The sequence below is a fragment of the Ailuropoda melanoleuca genome, chromosome 2 (genome assembly GCF_002007445.2).
Source record: "Ailuropoda melanoleuca isolate Jingjing chromosome 2, ASM200744v2, whole genome shotgun sequence".
NCBI lineage: Eukaryota > Metazoa > Chordata > Mammalia > Carnivora > Ursidae > Ailuropoda > Ailuropoda melanoleuca.
Genome location: NC_048219.1, coordinates 193491780 through 193515890, shown reverse-complemented (window position 1 = coordinate 193515890; position 24111 = coordinate 193491780). Strand labels below are relative to the sequence as shown.

The 24111-nt window shown below is 45.5% G+C and overlaps 1 long non-coding RNA gene across 2 annotated transcripts in view; it reads right to left on the bottom strand.

Moving 5' to 3' along the window:
• Nucleotides 1-1066: 1066 nt before the first annotated feature.
• Nucleotides 1067-24111, bottom strand: part of LOC105237047 — a 31914-nt gene continuing 8869 nt past the window's right edge. Inside the window, exons 1-4 of one of the 2 annotated variants that reach the window (XR_002142398.2) lie at nucleotides 19346-21098; nucleotides 10917-11102; nucleotides 9303-9434; nucleotides 1067-1514 (exon numbers count right to left, since the gene is read on the bottom strand). This is a non-coding gene — a long non-coding RNA (uncharacterized LOC105237047). Of the gene's footprint in view, nucleotides 1515-9302; nucleotides 9435-10916; nucleotides 11103-19345; nucleotides 21099-24111 lie in introns of those variants that run through there. The other variant, XR_002142397.2, reaches the window with a different exon arrangement.

Sequence of the window (24111 nt, the reverse complement as noted above, 5' to 3'; positions counted from 1 at the left end):
AGAGCCACTGGGGACAAGACCAATTGTCTGCATTCCTAATTTCTGGGTTAAATCTATGCTAGGGGAGCTCTCCTATCAGAGGCAAGCCTGGAATTGATAAGATGTCCTAACCGCCGTCCAAATCTTCCGGGGACACCAGACCTGAGATGCGCAGTCACCCCCACCCCCCCTTCCATTGCATGGTGACCAGGTGCTCTTGCAGCTTCCGGTTCCCAGGAGGAGGGGACAGGCCCACCTGTGCCTGTGCCACAGGTGCCTGGAGAGAGAGGTTCACCCTGGCCCAGCCCAGCTCCCCTCGAGCTGTCTTCATGCCAGGCAGGCTCCCACCAACACCTTACTAGGCTAGAGGTCCAAGTCACTGAGCGCCTCAGCATTCAGATTAAGACTTGTTCAATTGCATTTTCTTTTAGTCTCCCGAGCTGTCTGACACCCCCAGGGTAGACTGAATTCTGTTCTTGGGGTTCTGGGGGGTTTCCCCCCACACGAATTTGATGAGGCAGTGAGCCCCACTAGCAATCCTAAGGAAGTCCTTATTGTGAGCACGCTGATATTTCTGGGTAAAGTTTGGTAAAGGTTATACATTTTGTGTTGTTTTGTGTTGAAAAAATGTAAAGGGTTCAGAACATGCCTCCCCAAAATAGGACACTTTGGCATACGGATTATTCGAGGCAAATTTTGAGGGTGAACCAGGAGGCACAGGAAAAGCTCTTTACCTTCCCCCAACTCCCTAAAAGAAAGTGTGTACTTCCCCTCTTGCAGAGGAAATTTACATTTATAAAGGAAATTTCCATTAGTAAATAGACCAGGAAGAGAGCTACCAGAGGAGGTCTTTCACCAGAGAAGCCCTTATCTGCACAACAAGGCTCCTGGGATTTACTGGATGTGCCTGTTTTCACTTCCTTCCCTCACCCAGCCCAGAATTTGCCTCCTCCCACCCTGAAGCCCCAACATCCCTCCCTCTCCTTGGTTAAGATGGTGTGTAAATCTCAGTCATCTGAGAATCACCTTGGGTCTCATATTTTTGTGAGCCCCCGTGGGTACATACATAATTAAAGTTGGGGTTTTTCCTCCTATTAATCCGTCTTATGACAACTTTATTCTTAATCCAGCCACAGAACCTAGAAGGGTAGAAGGAAGCGTTTTCCTCCCCTACAGTTTCCAGGAAGCCAAAAATACCAAGTCCTTCTTTATTCAGTAGTTGGATTACTCAATTATGCAAAAAGTTGAGGAAAGATTTGCTATGAATAATTTCAAACCCTTGAACTCTTTTTAGAAAGTTGGCTGGAGGACGGATGAATCAGGTGTGTGCGTGCGTGCGTGCCCGGAAATGAGGGGCAGGTGTCACCAGCTGCCTCACATGCCGCTGTAGCTAACCCCGCTCTTCGGACTTCATCGTGTTCTCCTTTCCTTCTCATCTGCAGCCTGAAAGCGACGGGGAAACGAGGCGTTGCTCACTGCAGTGTTCGTGTGTGATTAGTTGTCAACCCAATGAACTCTTCTAACATGTCCACCTCCTAGAAAGAGTGAAACGGAGAGAAATAGAGGTAAAATTTTGGAAACACCTACTATGCGCTGGGCGCATCATTGGAGTGTCTTATTTAACTCTCAAGGACACCTTGGATACAGATGTTAATGTTCTCTCTTAGAGATGTGGAATCTGAGGATCAGAGAGGTTAAGCGATGGGTCTAAGATCGCACAGCTCATAGGTAGCTGATACAGGATTTGAATCCGTGCAGTTGGATACCTTTATATGCAAAGCTCCGCCTACTCTAAAACCAGGACCCAGTGGTCAGGGGGACCTTCCGGTCTTCCACCATTCCTGCAAGCTCCCAGGGGCTCCCCTCCCAATGTCTCTGCTGCTAAGTGCCTATGAGTCTGAGTGAGCTGCTTCTGCTCCAGCCCTCAGACACACTGATGCAATGCAGCCGCTTCTGTTGGGTAAGATATCCACTCACACCAAGTATTTTGTGGGTTTAGCAACTTGACTAATAGTCAGGTTTGGGGGTGTGATCACAAGCCCACAAGCCGCAGCTCTTTCCTCCTTCCCTGCCCCTCCCAATCTTGCCCCTTGCTGCTCATCCAACCGGCTCCGGATCCAGGCACTTTGTCCACGTTGGAGATGAGAACGTGCCAAGGAATACAGGGTAGCCTTCCCTTGCTGGGTTCCCAAACAGACTCAAAACAATGAAAACCGTCCTGTCCTTGAGAAAAGCAACTAATGGGCTATTTGTCCAAACTGCCAAGGGTGCTGTCATCCATACCCCACAGCATGAGGTCCTGACAAAACTTTCCCTTTCCAGAGACTGGCTGTTCTAACTGGAATCAGGGATTGCCTCCCTTGGTGGAGAAAGTGGGATGCAATATTTGAGACATTTATATTAACAATTTTTTGTTGTTTATCTGAAAATCGAATTCAGATGGATATCCTATATCTTATCCAGCAGTCCTAAGACAGAGGCCTAAGAAGGGTAGGTTAACTTCATGGAGGTATTTTGCATGGAGGGTGGACTTCGAGACTCAGAATTTGATAGGATTCGATTGTGCTATGTTACATAACCATTGGGAGGGAAACAGTTTCTTAAATCGTTTGAATTCATATTCCGTGAATTCACCATTTTAAAAATAATAAAATTATGGCACTAATTGGAAACACGGCTATCATAATATCCAAGTACATTTTTAAGTAAGCTGGGGAACATGTCATTTCAAAATGCTGTACGCATCAATCAAAATGAGAAAAGAACTCGACATCCAGGAAGTGCCCTGCAAAGGCAAAGAGAAGAAAAAGGTGAAAAAACCCAAATAGGGCAGATTCTTCTGCCTTAGAGCTTGCCTCAGCTTTTGGCACCCCACAAAGCCGACTTTCCATTCTCCGGTGCCAGCCTGCCTCACCTGCGGGACACGGAGCAGCCCCATCGGCTACTGAAGTGAAAATGGAAACAGCTGCCCTGGGAATATACCCAGTATCTAACTGTTGACTGTGGCTGCACGAGCCACATCAAGAAGGCCAACGCTTCGCAGACAAAAGAGCCAACGTCTAATGCATGGCAGTGATCAGCAAACTAGTAAATGGTACAAGCTTTGTGTTTCTGTTTCCAATTTCCTGATGCGGGGCTGGACCCACGCAGTTTGACCTTCACTTGCATTTCCTTTTTGGTTTCCAAAGCTAATGGTTTTTCCCATTAGGTTTATAAAATAATGCGCGCTCATTATGAAAATATAGAATGTTCAAAAAACATGGGGCGCCTGGCGGGCTCACTGGGTGGAGTGTGTGACTCTTGATCTTGGGGTTGTGAGTTTGAGCCCCATGTTGGGTGTAGAGATAACTTAAAATAAAACCTTTCTTTCTAAAAAGGAATGTTTGAAAAAAAAATTCACAAGATCTAGCTTGGTAAATTCCCACTTCTCAAGCCACTTTTAACCTCAGATGCATTTCTTTCCAATCTTTTTATTTTAATTAATTAATTTATTTGTTTATTTATGATGTGTTAGTCACCATACTTCCAATCTTTTTAAAATGCTATTTTGTATAGTATGTACATATTGTGTTCTGCTTTTCTTTTTCTTTTTTTTTTTTGCGCATTGTTTAGAACTCTTCAAACATCATCTTAAATAGCAACAGCATATTGGGAGTTAATGGTGAGATTAACAAAGAAATGTATAACAAATTGTTAAAAACAAGATAACAGGCTCAAAATGAGTCACTTAAGCTAAGCCCCATAACAGGAAGCTGAAACTTAACTTAAGCCTCACATCACTAAACTGAGACTTTTAATTATGGTTTTGACTCTCCCAGAAATAGAATCTTAAGCCAGTCCATCAGGAATCGCCTGATGCACACCAGCCAGATAATCCGCCATCCTCTAAGTGAAAGTGACCTTGGGATAGCCAACCTGATTCTGTGTCCAGCATCATTTCCTTGTTCCGACTCGCTTCTGCCTATGAGTCTCATTTTGTGCAGCTCCTTGGAGCTCCGTTCTGTCTGCTAGATTGGATGCTGCCTGATTCATGGAACCTTGAATAGAGCCAATAAGATCTTTAAAATTTCCTCAGTTGAATTTTTTTTAACAGTCCTTTTATGGAGGATCCACTTTTCCCACAAATAAGTGTGCATTCATATGAAAGACCACTTCATCCAACTTTTATTCTGTTAACATCTCCTGTTGTAGGCTGCAGACATTGTCATAACTCTTGAAGGGGTTGCCTTTCCTATAGATTCCAAAACACACAAGAAAATGAACACTCTTCCTTAGGCTTCTGGAAATAGGCAATATTTTTTTTTTAAAGGTAAGAGTTTACCATTCCTTTTTTTTTAAATGATTTTATTTATTTATTTGACAGAGAGAGACAGCCAACGAGAAAGGGAACACAAGCAGGGGGAGTGGGAGAGGAAGCAACAGGCTCCCAGCAGAGAAGTCTGATGTGGGGCTCATCCCAGAACAAGGGGATCACGCCCTGAGCCAAAGGNTAAAGGTAAGAGTTTACCATTCCTTTTTTTTTTAATGATTTTATTTATTTATTTGACAGAGAGAGACAGCCAACGAGAGAGGGAACACAAGCAGGGGGAGTGGGAGAGGAAGCAACAGGCTCCCAGCAGAGAAGTCTGATGTGGGGCTCATCCCAGAACAAGGGGATCACGCCCTGAGCCAAAGGCAGGAGCTTAACAACTGCGCCACCCAGGCGCCCCAGGCAATATCATTTTTATGTCCTCACTCTTGGGGTGGGACTCTAGCTTCATTGCCTAAAAAAATAAGATAGCCACAAGTTCCTATTTACGCACAAATATAAATGTATAAATATGTTCATAATAGTGTTCTTTATAATCTCGAAAGTATAAAATAAAAATCACCTAAATGTTCAGCATTAAGGGGGTTGGCTACGTAAATTACAAAAAAACATGTAAACAATCCTCTCAGTAACAGAGAATTATTCAGCCATCAAAAGCAAAAGTTATGAAGAACCTGTATTGATGTTAATTTTTGATTTTTAGGGGAGCTCTACGCCCAGCCTGGGACATGAACTTGCCACTCTGACATAGGAGCTGCATGGCTGCTCTAAAAACCTGAATACCTAAGTTTCTGTAAGCAAGCATTTAGATTTTATATGCATATAAAAAGGGACTGGAGCCAAATTTAAGAATTACAATAGCCAAGTGATAGGTGGTAGGTGCTTTTCGTCTTTGACTTTCTTAGATTCTGGGTTGTCTCAATTGCCTTTCTTGGGGCGCCTGGGTGGCTCAGTCGGTTAAGCATCTGACTTTGGCTCAGGTCATGATCCCAGGGTCCTGGGATCGAGTCCCACATCGGGATCCCTGCTCAGAGGCGAGTCTGCTTTTCCCTCTGCCTCTGTCCACCCCTGACTTGTGTGCGTTCGTGCACTCTCTCTCTCTCTCAAATAAATAAAATCTTTAAAATAATAATAAATTGCCTTTTTTATTTGTAGTAATCCTGCTTTTTGCTTGTTTTCTCTGCTTGCCTTCTGGTTGTTGAGTCAAAGCATTAAGCGGCCAGACCCCTGGGTAAGCACCCCAGCCTTCTCCCTGTCATCCACATCAGGCACCTACAAGCCTCAAATCCCCGGGGGCGGGGGCGCTTTGCCAATTGCAGAGCGCTGTTTGCTCTCGCGCAAACTATTTAGTCCGGTTACCATTAGAAAATGTATTTGCACAGACCTGGCTGTTGCAGCTCCTAAGATTGACTCTTGCTAATATGACATGGAAAAGGAAGGAGCACAAACATTGAGGAGTTGGAGATGAGCCCTGGCCTCTGCAGGCTCATTGCGGATGGAGGAGGGCGGCCGCTCCGCCAGCACACGCCCTTTGATGGAGGACTCTGGGGAGACCCCCTTCGTAAGGGAGATCTGCTCTCTTTTCTTTCCTATGCTTGCCACGGGGCTGCAAAGTATGTTGGCACCTCACAGTGGGGTGATGGAGAATTGGAAGCAGCAGGGAAGAGCGAAGATCCCCGTGGAGAGACCGAATGTACTGGAGATCCAGGGAAGATGGGTCAACAACCCAAATGTATATATCCCGAAAGAAAGCCGAGCTTGAGCTGGACGCGCGTCAGTGTTTTTACACCACTGGGTTATTCCCGTCTTTGAGGCCCAGTCTGGAAGTCACGTTTTGCAGGTGGGAAGCCTGGTGCTCCGAAGTGGCCCTTCACAACATGGAACAGAAATGCAGACAGAGACTAAGAAGAAAAGGCCCAGTTCTGGAATCAGAGCTCCATCAGATGGTCCAAAATCCTGTGTAGGGTTTGGAGAGGGAATGTGGTGTAGTAGAAAGATCCAGAGCAGTGGAGCCTGAGAGGTGGGCCTTTGAATTCCAGCCCCCCCACCCCCCGGCCCCAGGGCAGCCTGCATCATTGCTCCCCTGCCCCGTCTGAAGCTTACACGGGGGCACGAGCCTCCCTGGTTGCAGGCCCTTGGCTGGGTCTCTGGCTTCCCAAGCCCCTGACCTTGCTCGGAGGGCGGAACCAGCTTTGCTCAATGAAAAGTGAGCAAAAGTGATACGACATGCCACTTTCTGGCTGAAACTCTAAGAGAAAGCTTTCTTGCTCTTTCCTCTTGGCCATGAGAACACCTCTGCCCAAATCAGCTACCCGCCCCAGCCTCTGGTTGTGGACCACATGGAGCCACACCCAATTCTGCCGAGGCGTAGTGTGGGTGAGAAACGGAACTTTGTGATTCTAAGGGACCGATCTTGGTGTGATTTTGTTGCCAAAGACCTATCTTAAAAATGCCATCCCCTTAAGCCCGTTTCTTCATCTCTGACAAAGCCCTTAACTGGCCTATTTCATGTGGCTCTTTTGAGAAGCGAATGGAGTGATGGTGGGAGCACATTTGGCCGAAAACCATGGAGAAATAAAGGGTGATGCTGTCCCCCGGACGCTGTGTTCTGGTGATTGAAAGAGAGGGCCAGTGGCCAGAGTTTAAACGGTTTCTGTTTTGTTTTCTCCTAAATTGTAATTTCTCTGTCTCCTTGGAAAATATTGATCTAGAAATGAAACACTTAAAACCCATGCGTTTTTTTGATGTGCTGGAGAAATGCAATCTTCCTGAGGGAAAAGGCGGTCACTGTGGTTGCAATGGCCCTCTCTTTGCTAGCCTGAGCCTGACCTCTCTCCAGTGAGAAGTTGCACAAGACTTCCAGGCCTTCCACCCAGATTATTTTTCACAAACAGCCCAGCTAGGAAAACCTGCTTACATTGCACAGCGCCGCTTCTGCAAAGGGCAGCTGAGGCGAGGCTGTGCCCCGAAGACCCAACAGGTGTGCCTGCACGGTGTTCGCAGCTGGTGCCTCCCTGTCTGGCCCCTTGGCTTTAACATAGTTTTGTCTTCCTTACCTCTTGCCTGTGCCGGGGGGGATCTTGTTTTAGGACTGGCCTCTCCCCAGAGAGACATAGCTGCTAGATTCTTCTTTCTAAACCCCAGTCCGATCAGAGTCGTAGGACCAAAATCTTTGCTCGCTCCCCATTGTCCATCAACGTCTCCACCTCCTCCCCTGAGTCTTGGGGATTCTCTGGCACTCTTTTCTCTGACAGTCTTTTCTAATCTCCGATCATATGTGATGTCTCAACCGTGAAATCTATTTAGCCCTCAAACTTCCTTTTAATAAATTTTATAATTATGGTCAAAAATTTGGAAATTAAAGAAAATTTTAGAGGAAACAGGAAAACAGAAACGTGACCGCACCTCAGGAGAGAATCACTATGGTGTAGTGCACTCTTCCCCTGCCGTGGATAAGGACGAACAGAATGATAATCCTCAGGGTTGGCAGAAAAGCAAGAAGTAAAAACAATCAGGGAGAGTGGTACCTTGGAAGACAAAAGGGAAGTAAAAAATTGTAAGCCATCAAAATTGAAAATTGTCCATATTCCTTGGGGCGATGATTCCACTTCTCAGAATTTATTCCGTGGAAATAATAGCAAAAATATGCAAAAGTATTGCTTTGAGAAACCTCACTGCACCATTGTTTTTAATTGCATTAAAAAAAATTGGAAACAACCTAACGGTCCATCAGCTGGGAATTCGTTTCATCAATTATGAAACATCCATCCAATGAAATACTATGAAGTCATTAACAAGAAGATAAAGTACAGTTTGGATATATAGTGTGATCCAGACTGTGGTACCGAAATCTTTTAACAACGTGTATTATTTTTCCTTACCTAAAGCCAATTTTAAGGTCCCTTGCCTTGATTGTCGTCGCAAACAGAAAAGATTACATATGCATAGAAAAATTTTTTGGCATGAGGCATAGCAATGATTGATGGTGGTTATCTCCCAGGGATGAAATTGAGAGATATTCTTTTTCTAATCTGTACGCTCCTGTATTTTGTAATAATAAATAAAACACGAGAGTCCCATGCTAGAATAACAATAACAAAAATCCTTGCCTGGGACTGTTTGAGTGGGATAATTTATAGGTTTTTCAGAGGCCTTCCATAAAAAAATAAAAGCCTTTTCGTAAACAAAACTGTAGACTTAAAACCGCATCTAGAAATGAGGGTTCACTGGATAAGTTTAAACCAGTGAAATCCACAACTACGCTCCAATGAAAAAAATAGAATAAATAAAAACAATGAAGTCCTAAGCAAACTAAAATTAAAAAAAAATTAAAAGACAATGAAATCCGAAGTGGACCCCGTAAAGTATGTGTAAATGCTTCTGGGAACTCTGTGAATCTGAGTTGTTAGGAGTCTGGTGACCTGGAGTGTGAAGGGGGCAGGGCTAAATGCCTGCTCTCACTGCCCCTTCCCTGCCCCCCACGCCCCCACTCCGGGCATTAACCCCGTTCTGGTCAAACCCCCTCAATCATTGCACACATGGACAAGAATTTGCGTCAGATGCTTGGAGGGTAAACAGCTTTGCCGCAGCTCCCCGCACCCCTGCGAAGCCAGGCTGGGAGTGGTGTGGCCTTTCTCAAGAGGCCTTATCACTAATGGCAGCGCCTTCTCACTGCGGGCCGTGGTCATCTGCGATTGCTCAAACATCCAACCTCAGAGTGCCAGCCACAGAGGCTTCATAACACAGGGCCATCGGGAACAGCAACCTCACGCAGGACGCCCGGCTCTGAGCCTCGCATCTGTCAACCTCTCGCCCAGGTTCCAGAGTTCAAACACGAAGCTTCCCATGTGCTCCCCAGTCCAGAAAAGAGATGTAATGTTCACCCCCAACTCTGCGAGAGCTCAGACTATTGTTTTCTACGGTGATGATCTTTTCTGAGTTGTCCTCCACCCCTCAGGCCCGGGGTCCCTCCCTCAACGAGGCATTGGCTCAAAGGACAAAACGCAGCACTCACGGCAGCCACTTTTGCAGATGCTGTGGACTGTAGGGCTGGTGGGCTCCGTTTCCAGTGCTTGCTAAAAACCGAAGAAAGAGCAGAGATGAGCCGCAAACCGACTTCCCAAGGCTTGTCTGGCGTGACCAGAAGCTGCAAAATTAATGAATGGTATTTTCTCAAGGGAGCCGCTGAGAAGCCCTTTCAAGTTTCTGGGTTGTTTGGCATTCACAGATGCCAAGCAGGGCTCAGCCCAGGCCCTTGGAGGTTTCCTTCCCACAAACTGGAAGGGCAGCGTGATTTAGGACGGTCGGCAGGGGGGAGAGTGGTAAGCCTGACCTGCCCCTTAAACAAATAAACAAAACCAGCCTACAGCTTGGGTGCCCCCGGGGCCTTTAGCACCTGGTAGATCCAAGGTGGGGGGGCGGTCCCAAGGGGCAGAAATGGACTCTTCGCTAGCACATGCTAAGATGATAAGACATTTGATTTTGTTTAAAGTTGCTCTGAAAGGAAAGAGGTGTTTTTCTGTTTGTTTGTTTTTTGTGTTTTTTGTTTTTGTTTTTGTTTTTGTTTTGTAGGGATCTTGGAAGTTACTGGGGGTAGGATCTCAACCCACATCAACAGTCAGCTATTTCTCTTCTCACTCACTTCCTTCCGTGAGCACAGACCACAGATCCTTAATCAAAAACTCCTTCATCCGCCTCTTGCTCTTCTCATTGCAGAGCAGATGGCCTCCATGCAGAGGCCGACGTTTATCACCTCTCTGTTTGTTTGGAGTCCCCACAAATTCCTCAGAGCAATGCCCCTTGCAGAGGCAGAGAGCTCTGGGAGTCAGGGTGAAAACTGCCCCAGGATATTTCCGACACTGGAGTCATTGCCTGGATGTCATGGGCTAAGCCCTAGAGGTGGGGTCTCGCCTGGAGGAAGGCTGAGTACAGATCCTGAGACTACTGCCACCAAGGGGTTGGCTTCGGTGCCTTGGGTAAATAGCTCTGTTGTAGTATTTTTCAACGGGGTGATTGAGAGACTCTATACACACCCCCGTGGGCGTAAGGCTTTGTGTCTTATGATTGACTCCTCACCGCAAAAGCTCTGAGAAGACCTGCAGAAAGGAAACCTGAGCCGCTAACTGGCTCCCCGGTATGTCCCAGGTACACTGGGTCATACCCGGTTCCGCACAACCTGTACAGTTTCAGTGAAGCACACTGAGCAAATGGTTGCTAGTGGAGTCCAGTGGCCTGCCTTCTTGGGCTTGCATTTTGCTTTCAGGCTTTAGGGGTTATATCATTGTTCTGCACCGAAGGGCCGCTGGCCCCTCATCTTCTACCGCTGGCCCACTCGTGCCTGTGTGTGGGGCGGGGGGCAGTGCCTCTGTGTGTGTGTGGAGGGAGCCCCCACAACTTGGATAGAAAGAACCAACATTCACAGGCTGGAGGTCACATAGACTTGCACCCCATTTCTTTGGTGAAAGTGTCCCCACGGAGCCTCCCCACCACTATAGGGAGCGTGGTGTAGTGAGAACCTCGTTGAGCACTTTTTCTGCCTGCGTCTTCTTTCTGAGGCTGAGCTCGTCTAGTTCAGCTGGATGTGTGACAGTCACACCAGGGTGGTGAGCGATGTAAACTGGGGACTCACGGCTTTGTGGGCGCCCACTGGAGGTCGCGGTCCTGTCCGTCCTCTTGGTGGAAAGAGATCTCCCGCCGCCTGCTTTCAGAGGCCAGAACCAGAACCTAGACTCGGGATCAGGGAATCAGGATCGAGAGTACTCATTGCCGAGCAGCACGCGGTGGCACTTGAAGTCATTGTTACTGAGCGTCCTCTCTGAAACGAGAAACAAACATCTAAAAATCGGCTTGGAATTTATAGAAGAGTCGCTCCAACTTCACGTTCAAAGACCTGGACAGAGACGGGCAAACCTGCTCAGGGCACCTGCCTGTACACCTGGAAGTGAATCTCTGGGTCCTTCTCTGGAGGCTTGGTCCCTGCTTGACTGCCACTGTTTCCCAGTGAACAAAAGCCACACCATGTCTCCGCAGCCCTTGTAGACAGGAATATGGCCCCACTGGGCCCAGGAGCAGACTCAATTCGGGTTACGGAGGAGCACCAGCTTTGCAGCGCCAGAATGTGGTATAAACGCTCCTGTTTCCCCCTTCCAGGACCACGGGATATCTTGGTTATGAAAACACGTACTAGCTAGGAAGATGGTAAAAAATAACGTATGATAAACGGGATTAAAGGAATGGAGTCAAGATTTAGACAGACCCGCCTTTTATTTCCAAGTTCAGAAGCTTGTAAATCTGGAACCGTAAAACACCCCAAGCCTCAATTTTCTCAACTGTAAAATGGGTAATCTTTTATACGCGTTTCTCCTCTGGCTGCTGTAAGGAGTGAGATGAACATGTAAGCTCTCACCCGGGGCCTGTCACATGGTCAGTGTTTAATTAACGTAAACCACCGTGCATGCGTTGCTCCGTTACAACACGTAGCAGGTGTGACACATGCTTATTTCTATGCGTTTATAGGTGAGATCACGCTCACAGAAAGAGCCAAAGTCCTCCCTGCAGCTGTCTTACTAAGAAGTTTACACATAAAAGAGTCTTGATTGTTTGTTTTTCTGGAGATATTTTTGCATTTATAATTCATGAGTGGATGAAATGATCGTGTCTGCATTTTCCCTTGGGAAGCCAGAATTTAACTGGATGCTACGCTTCTTGACTCTGTTTGAATGACCCCCTGACTACAGTAGGATTGCCTCACAAGGAGACCAGCCGGGGTCAGCCCAGCAGAGCCCCGGGGAATCAGTGGCTCAGGTGACCTCGCCGGCCGCCAGCTGGAAGCAAGACTGTGGCTCTGTTTGGCAGACGCTTTCAGAGGCAGAGAGAGGAAGCCCGTGGCTTCTCTTTGTTTTGTGGATGTTGTTTGGAGCGGGTTGGAGGACACAGGGAGAGATAATGGCCCAAGGAAGGCTTAGGCATCCCTTTGTTCTGGTTTATTTTAAGCCCCTTGAAGAGGCCCTTTATTGTTCCCTTTGCTCCCAGTACTTCAAAGCTGGAGGGTTTTTCCTGGGGACAGAGAGGAGGTTACCCAGGTCCTACCCCTGGAGGGAGGATGGAGTTGGTGAGTGAACAGGGCTCAGGGATTGCTCACTGAGAAGCAGTTAAAGGAGGGAGGAAGGAAGAAAAAAGAAACAATTTCATCTTGTACTTAGAGTTAGGAGATATTATCTGATACTTGAGTTCAAAGACTTGGTAAAGAAAAAGGTGGTTTGTAATTCAGGAAACAAACCACCTCACACTTTCACGTGCAAAACAATCACGGCGGGGGGCAGGGGCTTGGTTCAAAGGGCATTCCCAGGACCCCCATTGAGGGGGAATGCTGTTTCGCTAGGTCTTTGGAACCTGCCTTTTAATGTGAGCACCCCGGAAGATGATGCAGGGGACCCTTGACAAGCCTCCCCTGATACCATGAGAGAAATTCGGGGTCCTGGGGCACCACCGTTGCCTGGCCAAAGGCAGCTGTTGATTTTCTAGACTACCTTGCTCTGGATTCCTAACCCCCTGCGGCTCCTGGGAAATGCTCTCTGAGCGGTTAAAGGGAGATTGAACAAAGGAGGATAAAGGAGGAGTCAGACCCTTTCATCCCTCTTGGAAAAAGAGCTCCAAGCACTGTGGCCGATTGACTAGCTGAAGTCAGGCCTGCAGTGTTGCCCCGGGAAGAAGAAAACCTCATAGGTAAACCACTCAGGGCACTGGCCCCAGCATCACTGGGAGCGCATTACCCCTGTGAGCCTGCAGTGCCCCCAGATGGAAATGGGCCTCCCCAGAGCAGCCCTCCCGCAGGAATAGCTGCTCCACGGGTCCAGGACCTTGCCTGAAGAGTCAGGTAGATGCACAGGGCCCAGGTGTCCATAAACAGCAAGAGCTCGAAATTTCAAGGATAACTGCAAAGATTCAGGGTTTATGAAAACAAAAGCAGAGATGGGCTGCGCTCACGCTGAGGAAAGAGCTGCGTCTCCATAGATAGTATGAGGTTATATTTACATATGGATTGTACGAACTGAATCACAATTATAAACACCTTCAAGGGACCACTATGAGGCTTTGACAGAATTTTCACGGTACTACTCACTAGGGAAATGGCGAGACTCTTCTGGGACAAGCGGGTAGGGGCAATGTGTTTTCCAAGTGCTTTGCTGACCTGCTATGGTGTTTGGGAAGGAAAGGATTATGTGATAAAATGCCTGGAAAATGTCTGGATTAAACTAAATGAAATGCAGTTCTCTGTTGCAGAACTTCTCTTACAAATCTGTGGATTTGGCCACAAGACCCTTTGGCAAAGATCCCCGTTCAAAATTAGCGTCTCCTGAACAGGTTCTGGGAAGGCTGGACCCCATGATTCTAAGGGTCCCCTTTGGCCCTTACAACCCACAGACTGGCATAGAAGCGAGAAGGTGAGAAAACAGAAAATGCCCCTGTTTGTGCAGCAGGATGACAGATGGATACCTGAAAACTCCATCTATCGACATAATAAAACAATAAATGCTCCAAAAAATCCATACACACCATTCACAAAATAATTGCCTCTCCAGGGAGCACAACAGAGAAAAGAAAATTGGCTTTATGTGTCCTCAAGAATCAAAATAAAAATCAGCCTGACTCATACTCGTAGTCTGCAAACTACAGGAAGAAATTGGCTACCGTGAAAGGGAGAGACCAAAAAAAAAAAAAAAAAAAAAAAGACAATAAATGGCAAGTCTCACTGAAGGAGAAAATAAGCCTGGTGATCTTCTGTGACTTCCGTGTACTGAGCCTCAGGAACTCATACATGGTAACACCGGCAGTGATTGGACCCCCGCGAATGAGGGGGCCACTCCTCAGAAGAGGCAAATAGCACCATTTCTCCTGCAGGAGCAGGTCCTTGGGGGTTCCAGTGAAGCCAGAGAAGGGATCCGAGATCAGGCATGAATGAGAATAACCTTCTTTCCTATTTTTTCCCCTTTTTCTTTTCCATTTTTCTTTTTCTCTTTATAGGCAATGATTTGGAAAACTCAGAATCCCTGTCAATAAAAAAGGTGATAAATAGGGATCATTACATGTCAAATTTAGTAAAAATAAAATTGAGAGAAGACAGCCTTAATGAAGCTAGAATTACTGCAGGGTTAATTTAAATTTGGAGAAAAAAAGAAAAATGCAGCCCTCTTTTTGCCAGGGAAATGAAAATATTAGTTCTAGCTTGAAAATAGGCAAAGAACCTCTGATCTCTTCTTTACATTATAACGTTAGCACATAGCAGAATGTTGACAACTGTTATGCCTTAAAAATGAAATCATATTTTACTGCAAGGGAGAAAAGCTATTTTCCTCAAAGAACACTTAATATCAATCTCAAAGCAGTAATTAGCCTCATACTTAAAGCCGAGCTCTCAAGGAACACCCGTGAAAGATAAGACCAGGAGAAGATGCCCATTATTACTGCCCGTCTCCAATGTGGTCTTAGACATTGAAGCCAATGCAGCAAGACATGTGAGAGAAACAACTTGCAAGAGAAATTGCTTATTGTTGAGAGACTGTATCTGTCAGAAATCCCAAGATAACCAACTGAAATTAGAATTAAAACTAAAGAAAAGAACATCTGATAAAGGTCTGGTATCCAACATATAGAAAGAACTCTTAAAACTCAACAATAAGAAAGCAAACAATCTTATGGAAAAAATGCACTAAAGACCTTAACAGACACCTCGCCAGAAAAGATAGACAGATGGCACATAAGCATATAAATATATGCTCCCCATCGTAAGTCAAATACTACTCCACACCTATTAGAATAGCCCAAATCCAGGACACGGACAGCTCCGAAAGTGGGCAAAGGTGTGCAGCAACGGTGCTCTCATTCATTGCTGGTAGGGATGCAAAACGGTGCAGACACTTTGGAAGACAGTCTGACAGTTTCTTACAAACTAAACGTATTCTTACCATATAATCCAGCAGCTGTGCTCTTCCATATTTATCTGAAGGAGTTGAATACTTAAAGTCCATGCAAAAATGTGCACACAGATGTTTCTAGAGGCCTTATTCATAATTGCCCAAACTTGGAAGCAACCACGAAGTCCTTTCGTAGGTGAATGGACTTATCACTTGTGGTGCCTCCAGACAGCGGAATGTTATTCAGTCCTAAAAAGAATGAGGTATCAAACCATGAAAAGACATGGAGGAAAGTTAAATTTGTATTGATCAGTGAAGGGAGACAATTTGAAAAGATGACATACCATATGATTCCAACTATATCACATTCTGGAAGAGGCAAAAAAGGAGACAGTACAAAAGTCAGTGATTGTCAGGGATTGGGGGAGGGAGACATGAATAGGGAGTGGATATAAGGGCAGGGAAATTATTCTACGTGACTATAATGGCAGATACATGTCACTGTCGCTATGTTCAAACCCAGACAATGGACAGCACCAAGAATGAACTCACATGTAAACTACGGACTTTGGGTGATACTAACGTATCAGTGTGGGAGGCTGATAGTGGGGGAAGGGAGGCACGTGTTGGGGCCGGGGTAGAGGAGAACTCTCTGTACTTTCTCCTCAGCACTGCCGTAACCTTTTTTTTTTTTTTTTAAAGATTTTATTCATTTCTTCGACAGAGACAGAGACAGCCAGTGAGAGAGGGAACACAAGCAGGGGGAGTGGGAGAGCTGAAGAAGCAGGCCCATAGCGGAGGAGCCTGATGTGGGGCTCGATCCCGCAACGCCGGGATCATGCCCTGAGCCGAAGGCAGACGCTTAACGACTGAGCCACCCAGGCGCCCCAGTACTGCCGTAACCCTAAAACAGCTCTAAAACAGAATGTCTTTTTTTAAAAACAACTTGTGAGATGTAATTAATGAATGCGAACAAATTATCAACCTCTTTATTCTTTTTAAATTTTGTTTATTTATTTTAAGTAATTTCTACATCCAATGTGGGGCTCAAACTCATAACCCCGAGACCAAGAGTCTTATGCTCTTCTGACTGAGTCAGCCAGGCACCCCTCCTAACCTCTTTATTAATGGCAATGCTTAGAAGGAGAAAGATCCACTGTATGTATGTTACGTGTGTGTGTATTATATACAACTGCTTATATTATATATACTCATACAAATACATATAGCATATATCCGGGAATAAACTTAGCAAAAAAAAAAAAAGTAAGAATCCATTCAAGAAAAACAAAAGCAAACTATAAAAGACACCTAAAGATAAAAAACTGGAGCGGTTTGGAGAAAGTGGCCATGTTCCTGGAGGAAAAACTTTGATCAGAGTTGTAAATATGACATTTTTATCCCAAATTAACTACAGGTCCAATGAAAGTCCACTAACTTTCTATTGGATTTTTTTTTTTAATATTGGAAGGTGATTTCAAAAATACTCTGAATTCAGAAACAATAGGTAGAAGACGTAATCATTCTTTTAAAGATGAGTGATGAGGAAACCCTTAACACATATTATAAACCTAGAGTGATTGAAGTATAAACACATCTAAATAAAGGAGACTGCTCAGCAGGACAGGAGACACAGATCTGACATGAAAACACACATCATAAATTAGTGGGGAAAGAATTATTTGATAAATAATGCTGAGAACAGGGTGAGCCACCTAAAATTTTTTTAAAAAGTGAAATTCAGTCCTTATCTGATGCAATGTAAAATAAACTTTTAAGTAATAAGTTAAAAAGCTTTAAAAATAAAAATTGAAAACTGCCATATATTTTCTTTATCTCCAGTTAGGAGAAGCTATCTTGGAACAAATGTGTGCAAGGATTTACAAATGTATAGATTGAGACTTTCAGAATCAGAAAAAGTTAAATGCATTAAAAAAAAGAGAACTCTGCAAATGAGCATAGATTACAGTCAGGATCCAATTTACAGCCTAAAATTATTTTAGTATCTACTACAAAAAATTGAAACAAAGACACAAAGCATTCAGGAAAGAATGTTATAGCCAAATTCAGGAACAAATAGGAGAAAATAGAAGAAAGGAAATCATGAAGGCAAATGCACATATTAATAAATTAAGGGGGGGAAGTTTGACAACACATCTTTCTCTGAGAAACAGTTAACAACGCAGAGAACCCTAGACCATATTGGTACCACGAGTGTAGGAATGTTGTCCATTTTTTTGCCCATTACATCCTCAACAACTGAGAAAATGCCTAGAATTTAGTAGGCCCTTAATAAATAATTTTTGAAGGAATGAAAATAGATATACCACTGGAAAAAGACAATGAGAAGATCAAAGACAACATAAGTATACAAAATTAAGAAGAAAAATACTGAGCTGACATGACAGGAAGGTTAAAACCTAAACTACTCCCTTAAATTTGAAAACCCTTATGAAGCAGAAAAGAATGTTTCTCTAAAGGAAGTCAGCAAGAAAAAAAATCTTAAACTAATATCCACGGGAGACTTGCAGCAATTATGTCCAAGCGAGAAAATGGGGTTAGACAGCTCAACATGTGACAAGTATTTTAAAAATTTGAGAAGTCTCCAATATCCATGCAATGTAAACTGTTCCAAAATACATTTTTAAGAGTGTGTATGGAGGTGGGGGAAGGGAAGAATTCGTGATAAAGAATATATAGCATTATAAATATTAGTCATCTCATAGCTCATGCTTCAAATGTTTGGACTACCATAAAATAAAAGTTGTTGCTTTTTTTTTTTTTAATGTGTCAAGAAATGCCATGAAGAGTGATGAGGGAAGTAACAAACTTGGGGAGCACTGGCCATGATGTTAGACAATCAGAGAAAGAAAAACAGGAGCTGCAGAATGGCAGCTGACCCTTCTTGAAGTCTTTATACTCTCTTCATCCTTTGTCGGTGCTTTCTGTGCCTTGTCTCTCTAAAAGAATAAATGCGATAGAGAGGAGAGCCAAATGCACTCTCCACGTATGTTTGAAATGTCAGCACCACTAGAGACTTAAGAATATTAAAGAACAAGACCAAATTTGGAAACATGAAGATAAAAGATAATACTCAGAGTGATAGGAAATAGCACTCATATACGATGCTCGTTTAAGGTAAATTTGAACAACTTTTGTAAAGGGCAATTTGGCAATATGCATCACGGGCCTTAAAAATGTTCCTATCTATTAACCCGCAAATTCCACTTTTTGCAATAATGCCTTTTGTCCAGTAATACTGATGAGGGAACAGAAGGCAAGCTGAGGACAAAGCAGAAGCTGACACCCCCCCACCCTGCCCCTAGCCCCCAGATGGCATATATGTGACCTTCCTCAGGCACTCCCGGCTGCCCTAAAGCTAAGGAAAGGAAAAACAAATAGTTAACTTACAGAGATCACAATCCTGCAAGTCTCCCTCAGTTTACAAATGTCTTTGGATCTACAAGAACCAAGCATTTCTATCACTAACCTAGCTTCCGGAAGGAAATGTAGATACAATTAAATGTCCTTATAACCTGCAGCCCATTGACAGGTACTTGAAGCAGGCAGAGTGTAATGTTCCTCCAGGAAGTCCCCAACCATCTTAATGCTAACACCTAGTGCTAGAGGGAAACCCAACCTTAACTGGACAATGGCAAGGCCTCTGGTTTCCTGTGAGTTTTCTTTAACATATGAAAGTACATTTTCAATCTCGCTTTTTCCTTTCCTCCCCCAACCCCATGGTATAGGATCAGCCACCCCTCACAACCCGGGGCAGCAGCTCTTTCTGCCCACGGGTCCTGTCCCCGTGGTTTCATAAACCACCATTTTGCACCAAAGACGTCTCAAGAATTCTTTCTTGGTCGTTGGCTCCAGACTCCACCCCACTGAACCTCACCTATATTCCAAAACCCCATCAATACCATGTCTTAAAATAAACAAATGTGCCCTCAAAGATGCACGAAAGATATTCACCGCAGCATTGCTTATACTCAGAAACATGGGATCATGCCTGACATTTTATTGATATAAATGTATCAGAGTGTTTTCAATCACATTTTCTCATTTAATTCTCAAAAATCTCTTAGTTTAAAATTTATTATGCCCATTTCAAAATTTCAAAAATGATAAATAAGGAACTTACTTAAAATCCAAGACTTAATTGGAGCTGAAGCTCGGACTGAGTCCAGTCTTCTGAGGTCTGGTCCAGTGTCCTTTCTACGTGATCACATGGCTTCTACCATGCTGGGGTACTAGAGCTGAGTCTTGGAAATTACCTAGTCAGACGAGTGACTTGGGCTCATAAGTCAGCCTGGCGAGCCAATGACTGAACACGGCCATTCTCTTCTAATACAATATTCTTAGGACTGCATTAAGTGTTTCTCTCAGAACATTAAGTATGGAATGATTTCTACTAGTGCCTGGGCCATAAAGAAAAGATCTGGGGAAGCTCAGAGGCAGTGAAGCTACTCCAGAAAATTGTTTCTACAGATATCCAGCTCTGTCGCTACTTTTCTCCGCCAAAATCATGCAAAGGTTCTCTTCCCAATGTCCACTGGACCAGGTACGTTATCTGTGCCCTGGCAAATCTTTTAACAGACTGGCGGAAACACTCCTTGGGAAATATGAAGTCAAGGATGGACAATTCCGTTAGACCAGTTAGTCTTAAACTTCTTTGTGTTAAAGAATCAACTGGAAGCTTTGTGGATAATGCAGATTCCAGGGCCTCGTCAGTAATGGTTCTAGCCCAGCAGCTTTGGAGGGAACCCAGAGATGTTTTAAACAGTTGGCCTGGCTCAACCAGAGGCAAAAAGTCTAAAGAGCGAACTGAAGCAATGTTTCATACTTCCTATTATTTCTTGACTTGCGATCATAATTTTAGGCAACTCTCTTGAGCCTAATGGGTGTGTCAGTCCAGCCAGTAGGACTATTCTTCCCATGTCTTCAATGCATTTTAAACCATTGTTCTGGCTTATACTTTCTCCAAGACCTAGACTTGGTCGATGTATTGATGCTCTCTGTAACAGCTGACTTTACCACACTCTTTCCTTCAGTTTGGTGTTTGGAGGAGAAATTACATTACATTCCCGTATCGGCCATTCGCTCATGCCACGGGCAATTCATTTATTCAACACATGTTGAATGGCAGCTCCCAGTGGTGCAGAAACTATATTATAGGGCTTAAATGGACTTTCTTTGCAGGGCACTGAGATTGGTGTGTCTCCTGACCGGTACAGCACCACCCACTCTTCTGGTGGTCATGGCCAGCTTCATGGGTGTGTGACCAGTGCCGTCTCATAGGTCCCCATGAAGGCCTGGGGTTTGGTTTGGTGCTCTGCTGTCATTGTCTTGAAATACGTAATGCCTTTTGAAGAAGAGGGTCTGCTTTCTCTTTCCATTGGACCCTGAAAATTCTACACCAGCCCCGCAAATTCCATAGCAGATCCTGCTGGTTACAGTCGGAGGGTTACATATCAGATACTCAAGAAGGGAAATTACTTCTGGGGCTCCTGGTATGTAGCTCTGGTGGCTGGCAGTGTGGCACGAGGACTGCTCAGCTTGGGCTGACATATACTGTGTCTTCCTGGTTGCACGTAACAATTCTTCTCTCGTTTGGACGGTGATGAGCAAAACATCACCTTTATTTTGGGCAATCTTAATTGAAGATAGGAAAGTAAGTCCTTGGAGTGGAAAAAGCTCAGGGGACAGGTCGGATGTCTAGCTCTTCCACCCCACACCACTTCTATCTCTACTGTTTTAGAAATACGTACCCATGAAGGTCAGAGCTTCGTTAGCAAACAGTGCTCTTGAATACAGGATAGAGTGCGGCTTTGTACCATGTAGACACGGCCACATTCTCTGATTGCTTGGCTGTAGATACATCGACCACCCAGCGCAGCTTAAACAATGAGCAGAGCACCTCCAAAACCCAAAAGAAGTTACAGGCAACCCAGCCCTGAGAGGTTCTGGGATCAAGATTTAAGAAGCAATCAGGGACCAGGAGACCACTCTCCAGCTCTGTCTGGGGAGCCATCGGCTCCCTGTTCCCTGATTTTTGCTGTGTGCCACTCTGTTTCTCTTTCTCCCTGAGGACTAGCTCTTTCTGTCCCACTTGCATATGGCAGAAATGCAGCCAACCGGGGCACAGTTTTTCATGACCCCACAGCTCACCTGCCCTGCATGAATTACACAGAGCCTTGAGGTGCTGATTCTAAACCTCCAAGAGAGGAAAGCAGATCGGTGCTTAGATCGCGAGTTGCTGTCTCAGCCTGGCCACGGTGCTCGTGTGAGTCACCAGATCCACGACCCACTCAGAAGGGCTCACAGGAGCAGGCTGTACGGGAAGGAGGTGGGTGAGAAGTCTGTCCAGTGGAGTCACATGCTACCTGGGGTCACAAAGGAAGGGTGTGATCAGTGTGAAGTTCTGGAAGGTGGGTAGGCTTTGGGCAGGGTGGGCTATGGGTGGAGCCTGCTGCCAGGTATAATTTACAACTGATGTGTAGGTTGGGGGTTGGGCGATGAGTTCCCATGCGCTCATTTATGTGGTACTTGCAAATAAAGAAGCTGATTCGCTAAAAGATCATGAATCAATGGTACTTCATCATGAGCTGGGGGTTATGATTAGTAAGAATTTAAGGTACATTAAGACAGAAACCTTACTTTTTATCTGGATGATGGGTATGCAGGTGTTTGTCTTATTGACAGCTTTCAACCTGCATATGTGTCTCTCTCTCTCTCTCACACACACACACACACACACACACACACACACACACACTCTGCCCTGAGGTTAGCCAGTGCTATTCATTCCCCAAGGGAAGACCGATTCGGAATTTCCTGAGTGACTGAGGCTCTGACCTGGCCATCTGAGGAGTAGCTCAGGGCTTCAGTGACCCAGCTAGGGTGTCCATCTGGTTGACCTGGGGTGGTGACCAGCAAGTCTCCAGGGTAAGCTTTCACTGCAGCCCAGGAAGCATTGCTCAAGAATGGGGGGAGTCTGCCCTCCCTCACTCTTCCCTTGGTGGCCCATGGTTCCTTTCTCCCTTGTCTCTTTCGAAGGAAAGCTGCATTCCTCACATTCACATTTGTATCACTCCTGCCCAGAATTAGGTTATCCTGATAAGTTCGTTGAAACTTCCTTCATGTAACCCATGTACCCTTAGTCGCATGCTTTTCTGACAGAACAGGGGTGCTCTTACCTCAGGATGACAAATGAATGTTCAGGAAGGGAGGAAAGGGGAACAACAAAGACAGATGTCAGATCTCCAGCCTCCCCTCTCCTTTGTCCCTTGCTGCCCTGATTCACAGTTTAAACCGTGTTCTGTGGCATGGAATGAGATGGATAAGGAAAGGCACTGGAATGAGGCAGGGGTGGGGGCAGGAAAGTCACAAGAGACGGAGGTTCCAGCCCCACAGTCAGCCCATCATCCATATGGAGAAGACTGCACACCTCCTTTCTCCTCCAGCCACCTGCACCACGGCGTGATTCGGGGAGCAGGAGAAGCAAGCACTTCATTCCCAAGAGTGGGGGCTCCAGACAGGGGACGACAATTTGGGGACCAGAGTCAGGACAAGGGAAGCCTCAGGCACTGCTGTCCCACTGCTGATGGCCTCCCTCAGCTTGCTTTTCATCCCTCCTCGTGTTTCCTTCGTCTTTCCATCAGACATTAGGACTAACGTGGCATCGTGCCTGCCCCCAAATATTGGCAGTAGCTGTCCTGCTTAGTTCTGGGGAGTTCAAGCAGCTGGTGCGCTGCCGAAAGCCAGGTCCTCTCGCCCGCCACGAAGAAGCTCCATGGAAACGTGCCGCATGATGACATGGCCCGGGACACAGTGCGGGTGGCTTTAGCCCAAGGACAGGCAGAGTGAGCGACTTTCGCCTGCACCCTGTCCCTGCATGTGCCCCAGGGCAAACCACACATTTCTTCATCCAAAGGCCATCAAGTCAGCAGACAGCTGTCATGGGTCTAGCACACAACAGCCTTCCAGCAGATGCTGATAGGGTGCCCACGCAAGCCCTGGAATGCTGAAAAACTTGTGGGCCGTTCGTAGGAACTCATTTCTACAGAGGCCGTCAGGAAACTGGTCCCTGGTTTCCTGGTGATTCCGGGAGGCAAGATTGCAAATCGTATGTCAATCGGCTGCTTTGGAAACTACCATGACTTCAGAAAATAGAACATGTCCATGGGCAGCATCATGTAGCACTCAGCAGCTGATGTTAACCCAACATAATCGCAAGAGAAGATTCTACTATTGCTCTAATATTGAAACAGAGTTAGAAGGAGTAGGTAGAAATCAGGCAAAAGTTTTCATTTTCCTTTGAGTCTTCGCAAAACATCTAGGAATATTTCCTTAAGGGCAAGGAGCTAATTAGCCAAGCAGCTAAGTAACTGACTTTGCCACTGCTCTGTCTGTGATGTCCGGGGCAACAGAAGCTCTGAACTGTACCCCCACACCTTTACCCGCAGACCGTTGTGTTTCCCTGTTGAGAATGCAGCTCTCCCCGTATGTATCATTTAGGAATCCCTGCATCTTCCAAAGGGCCACCTAGAACATGAATTATTTCAGAACTTCAACTTTTTTTTTCTGGAAGTTTTATTCTGAAATTAGTGGTCTTACATTTTTTTAAGTTAATTTTTCTCGAGGGGAGGTTAAGATGGCGGAGGAGTAGGGGACACCTTTTTCAGCCGGTCCCCTGAGTTGAGCTGGATAGGTACCAGACCAGCAGGAATATCCACGGAATCAGCCTGAGACGCAGGAAGATACATCTGGATCTCTACAAATGAACATCTCCAGCGCTGAGTATCGAGGTACGAAGCGGGGAGCCGTGAAACCGCGCACAGATATCGGAAGCTAAACAGAAGGGGGAGGGAGCCGCCGTGTCAGGGCGCCGGGAAGCGGTAGCCACCT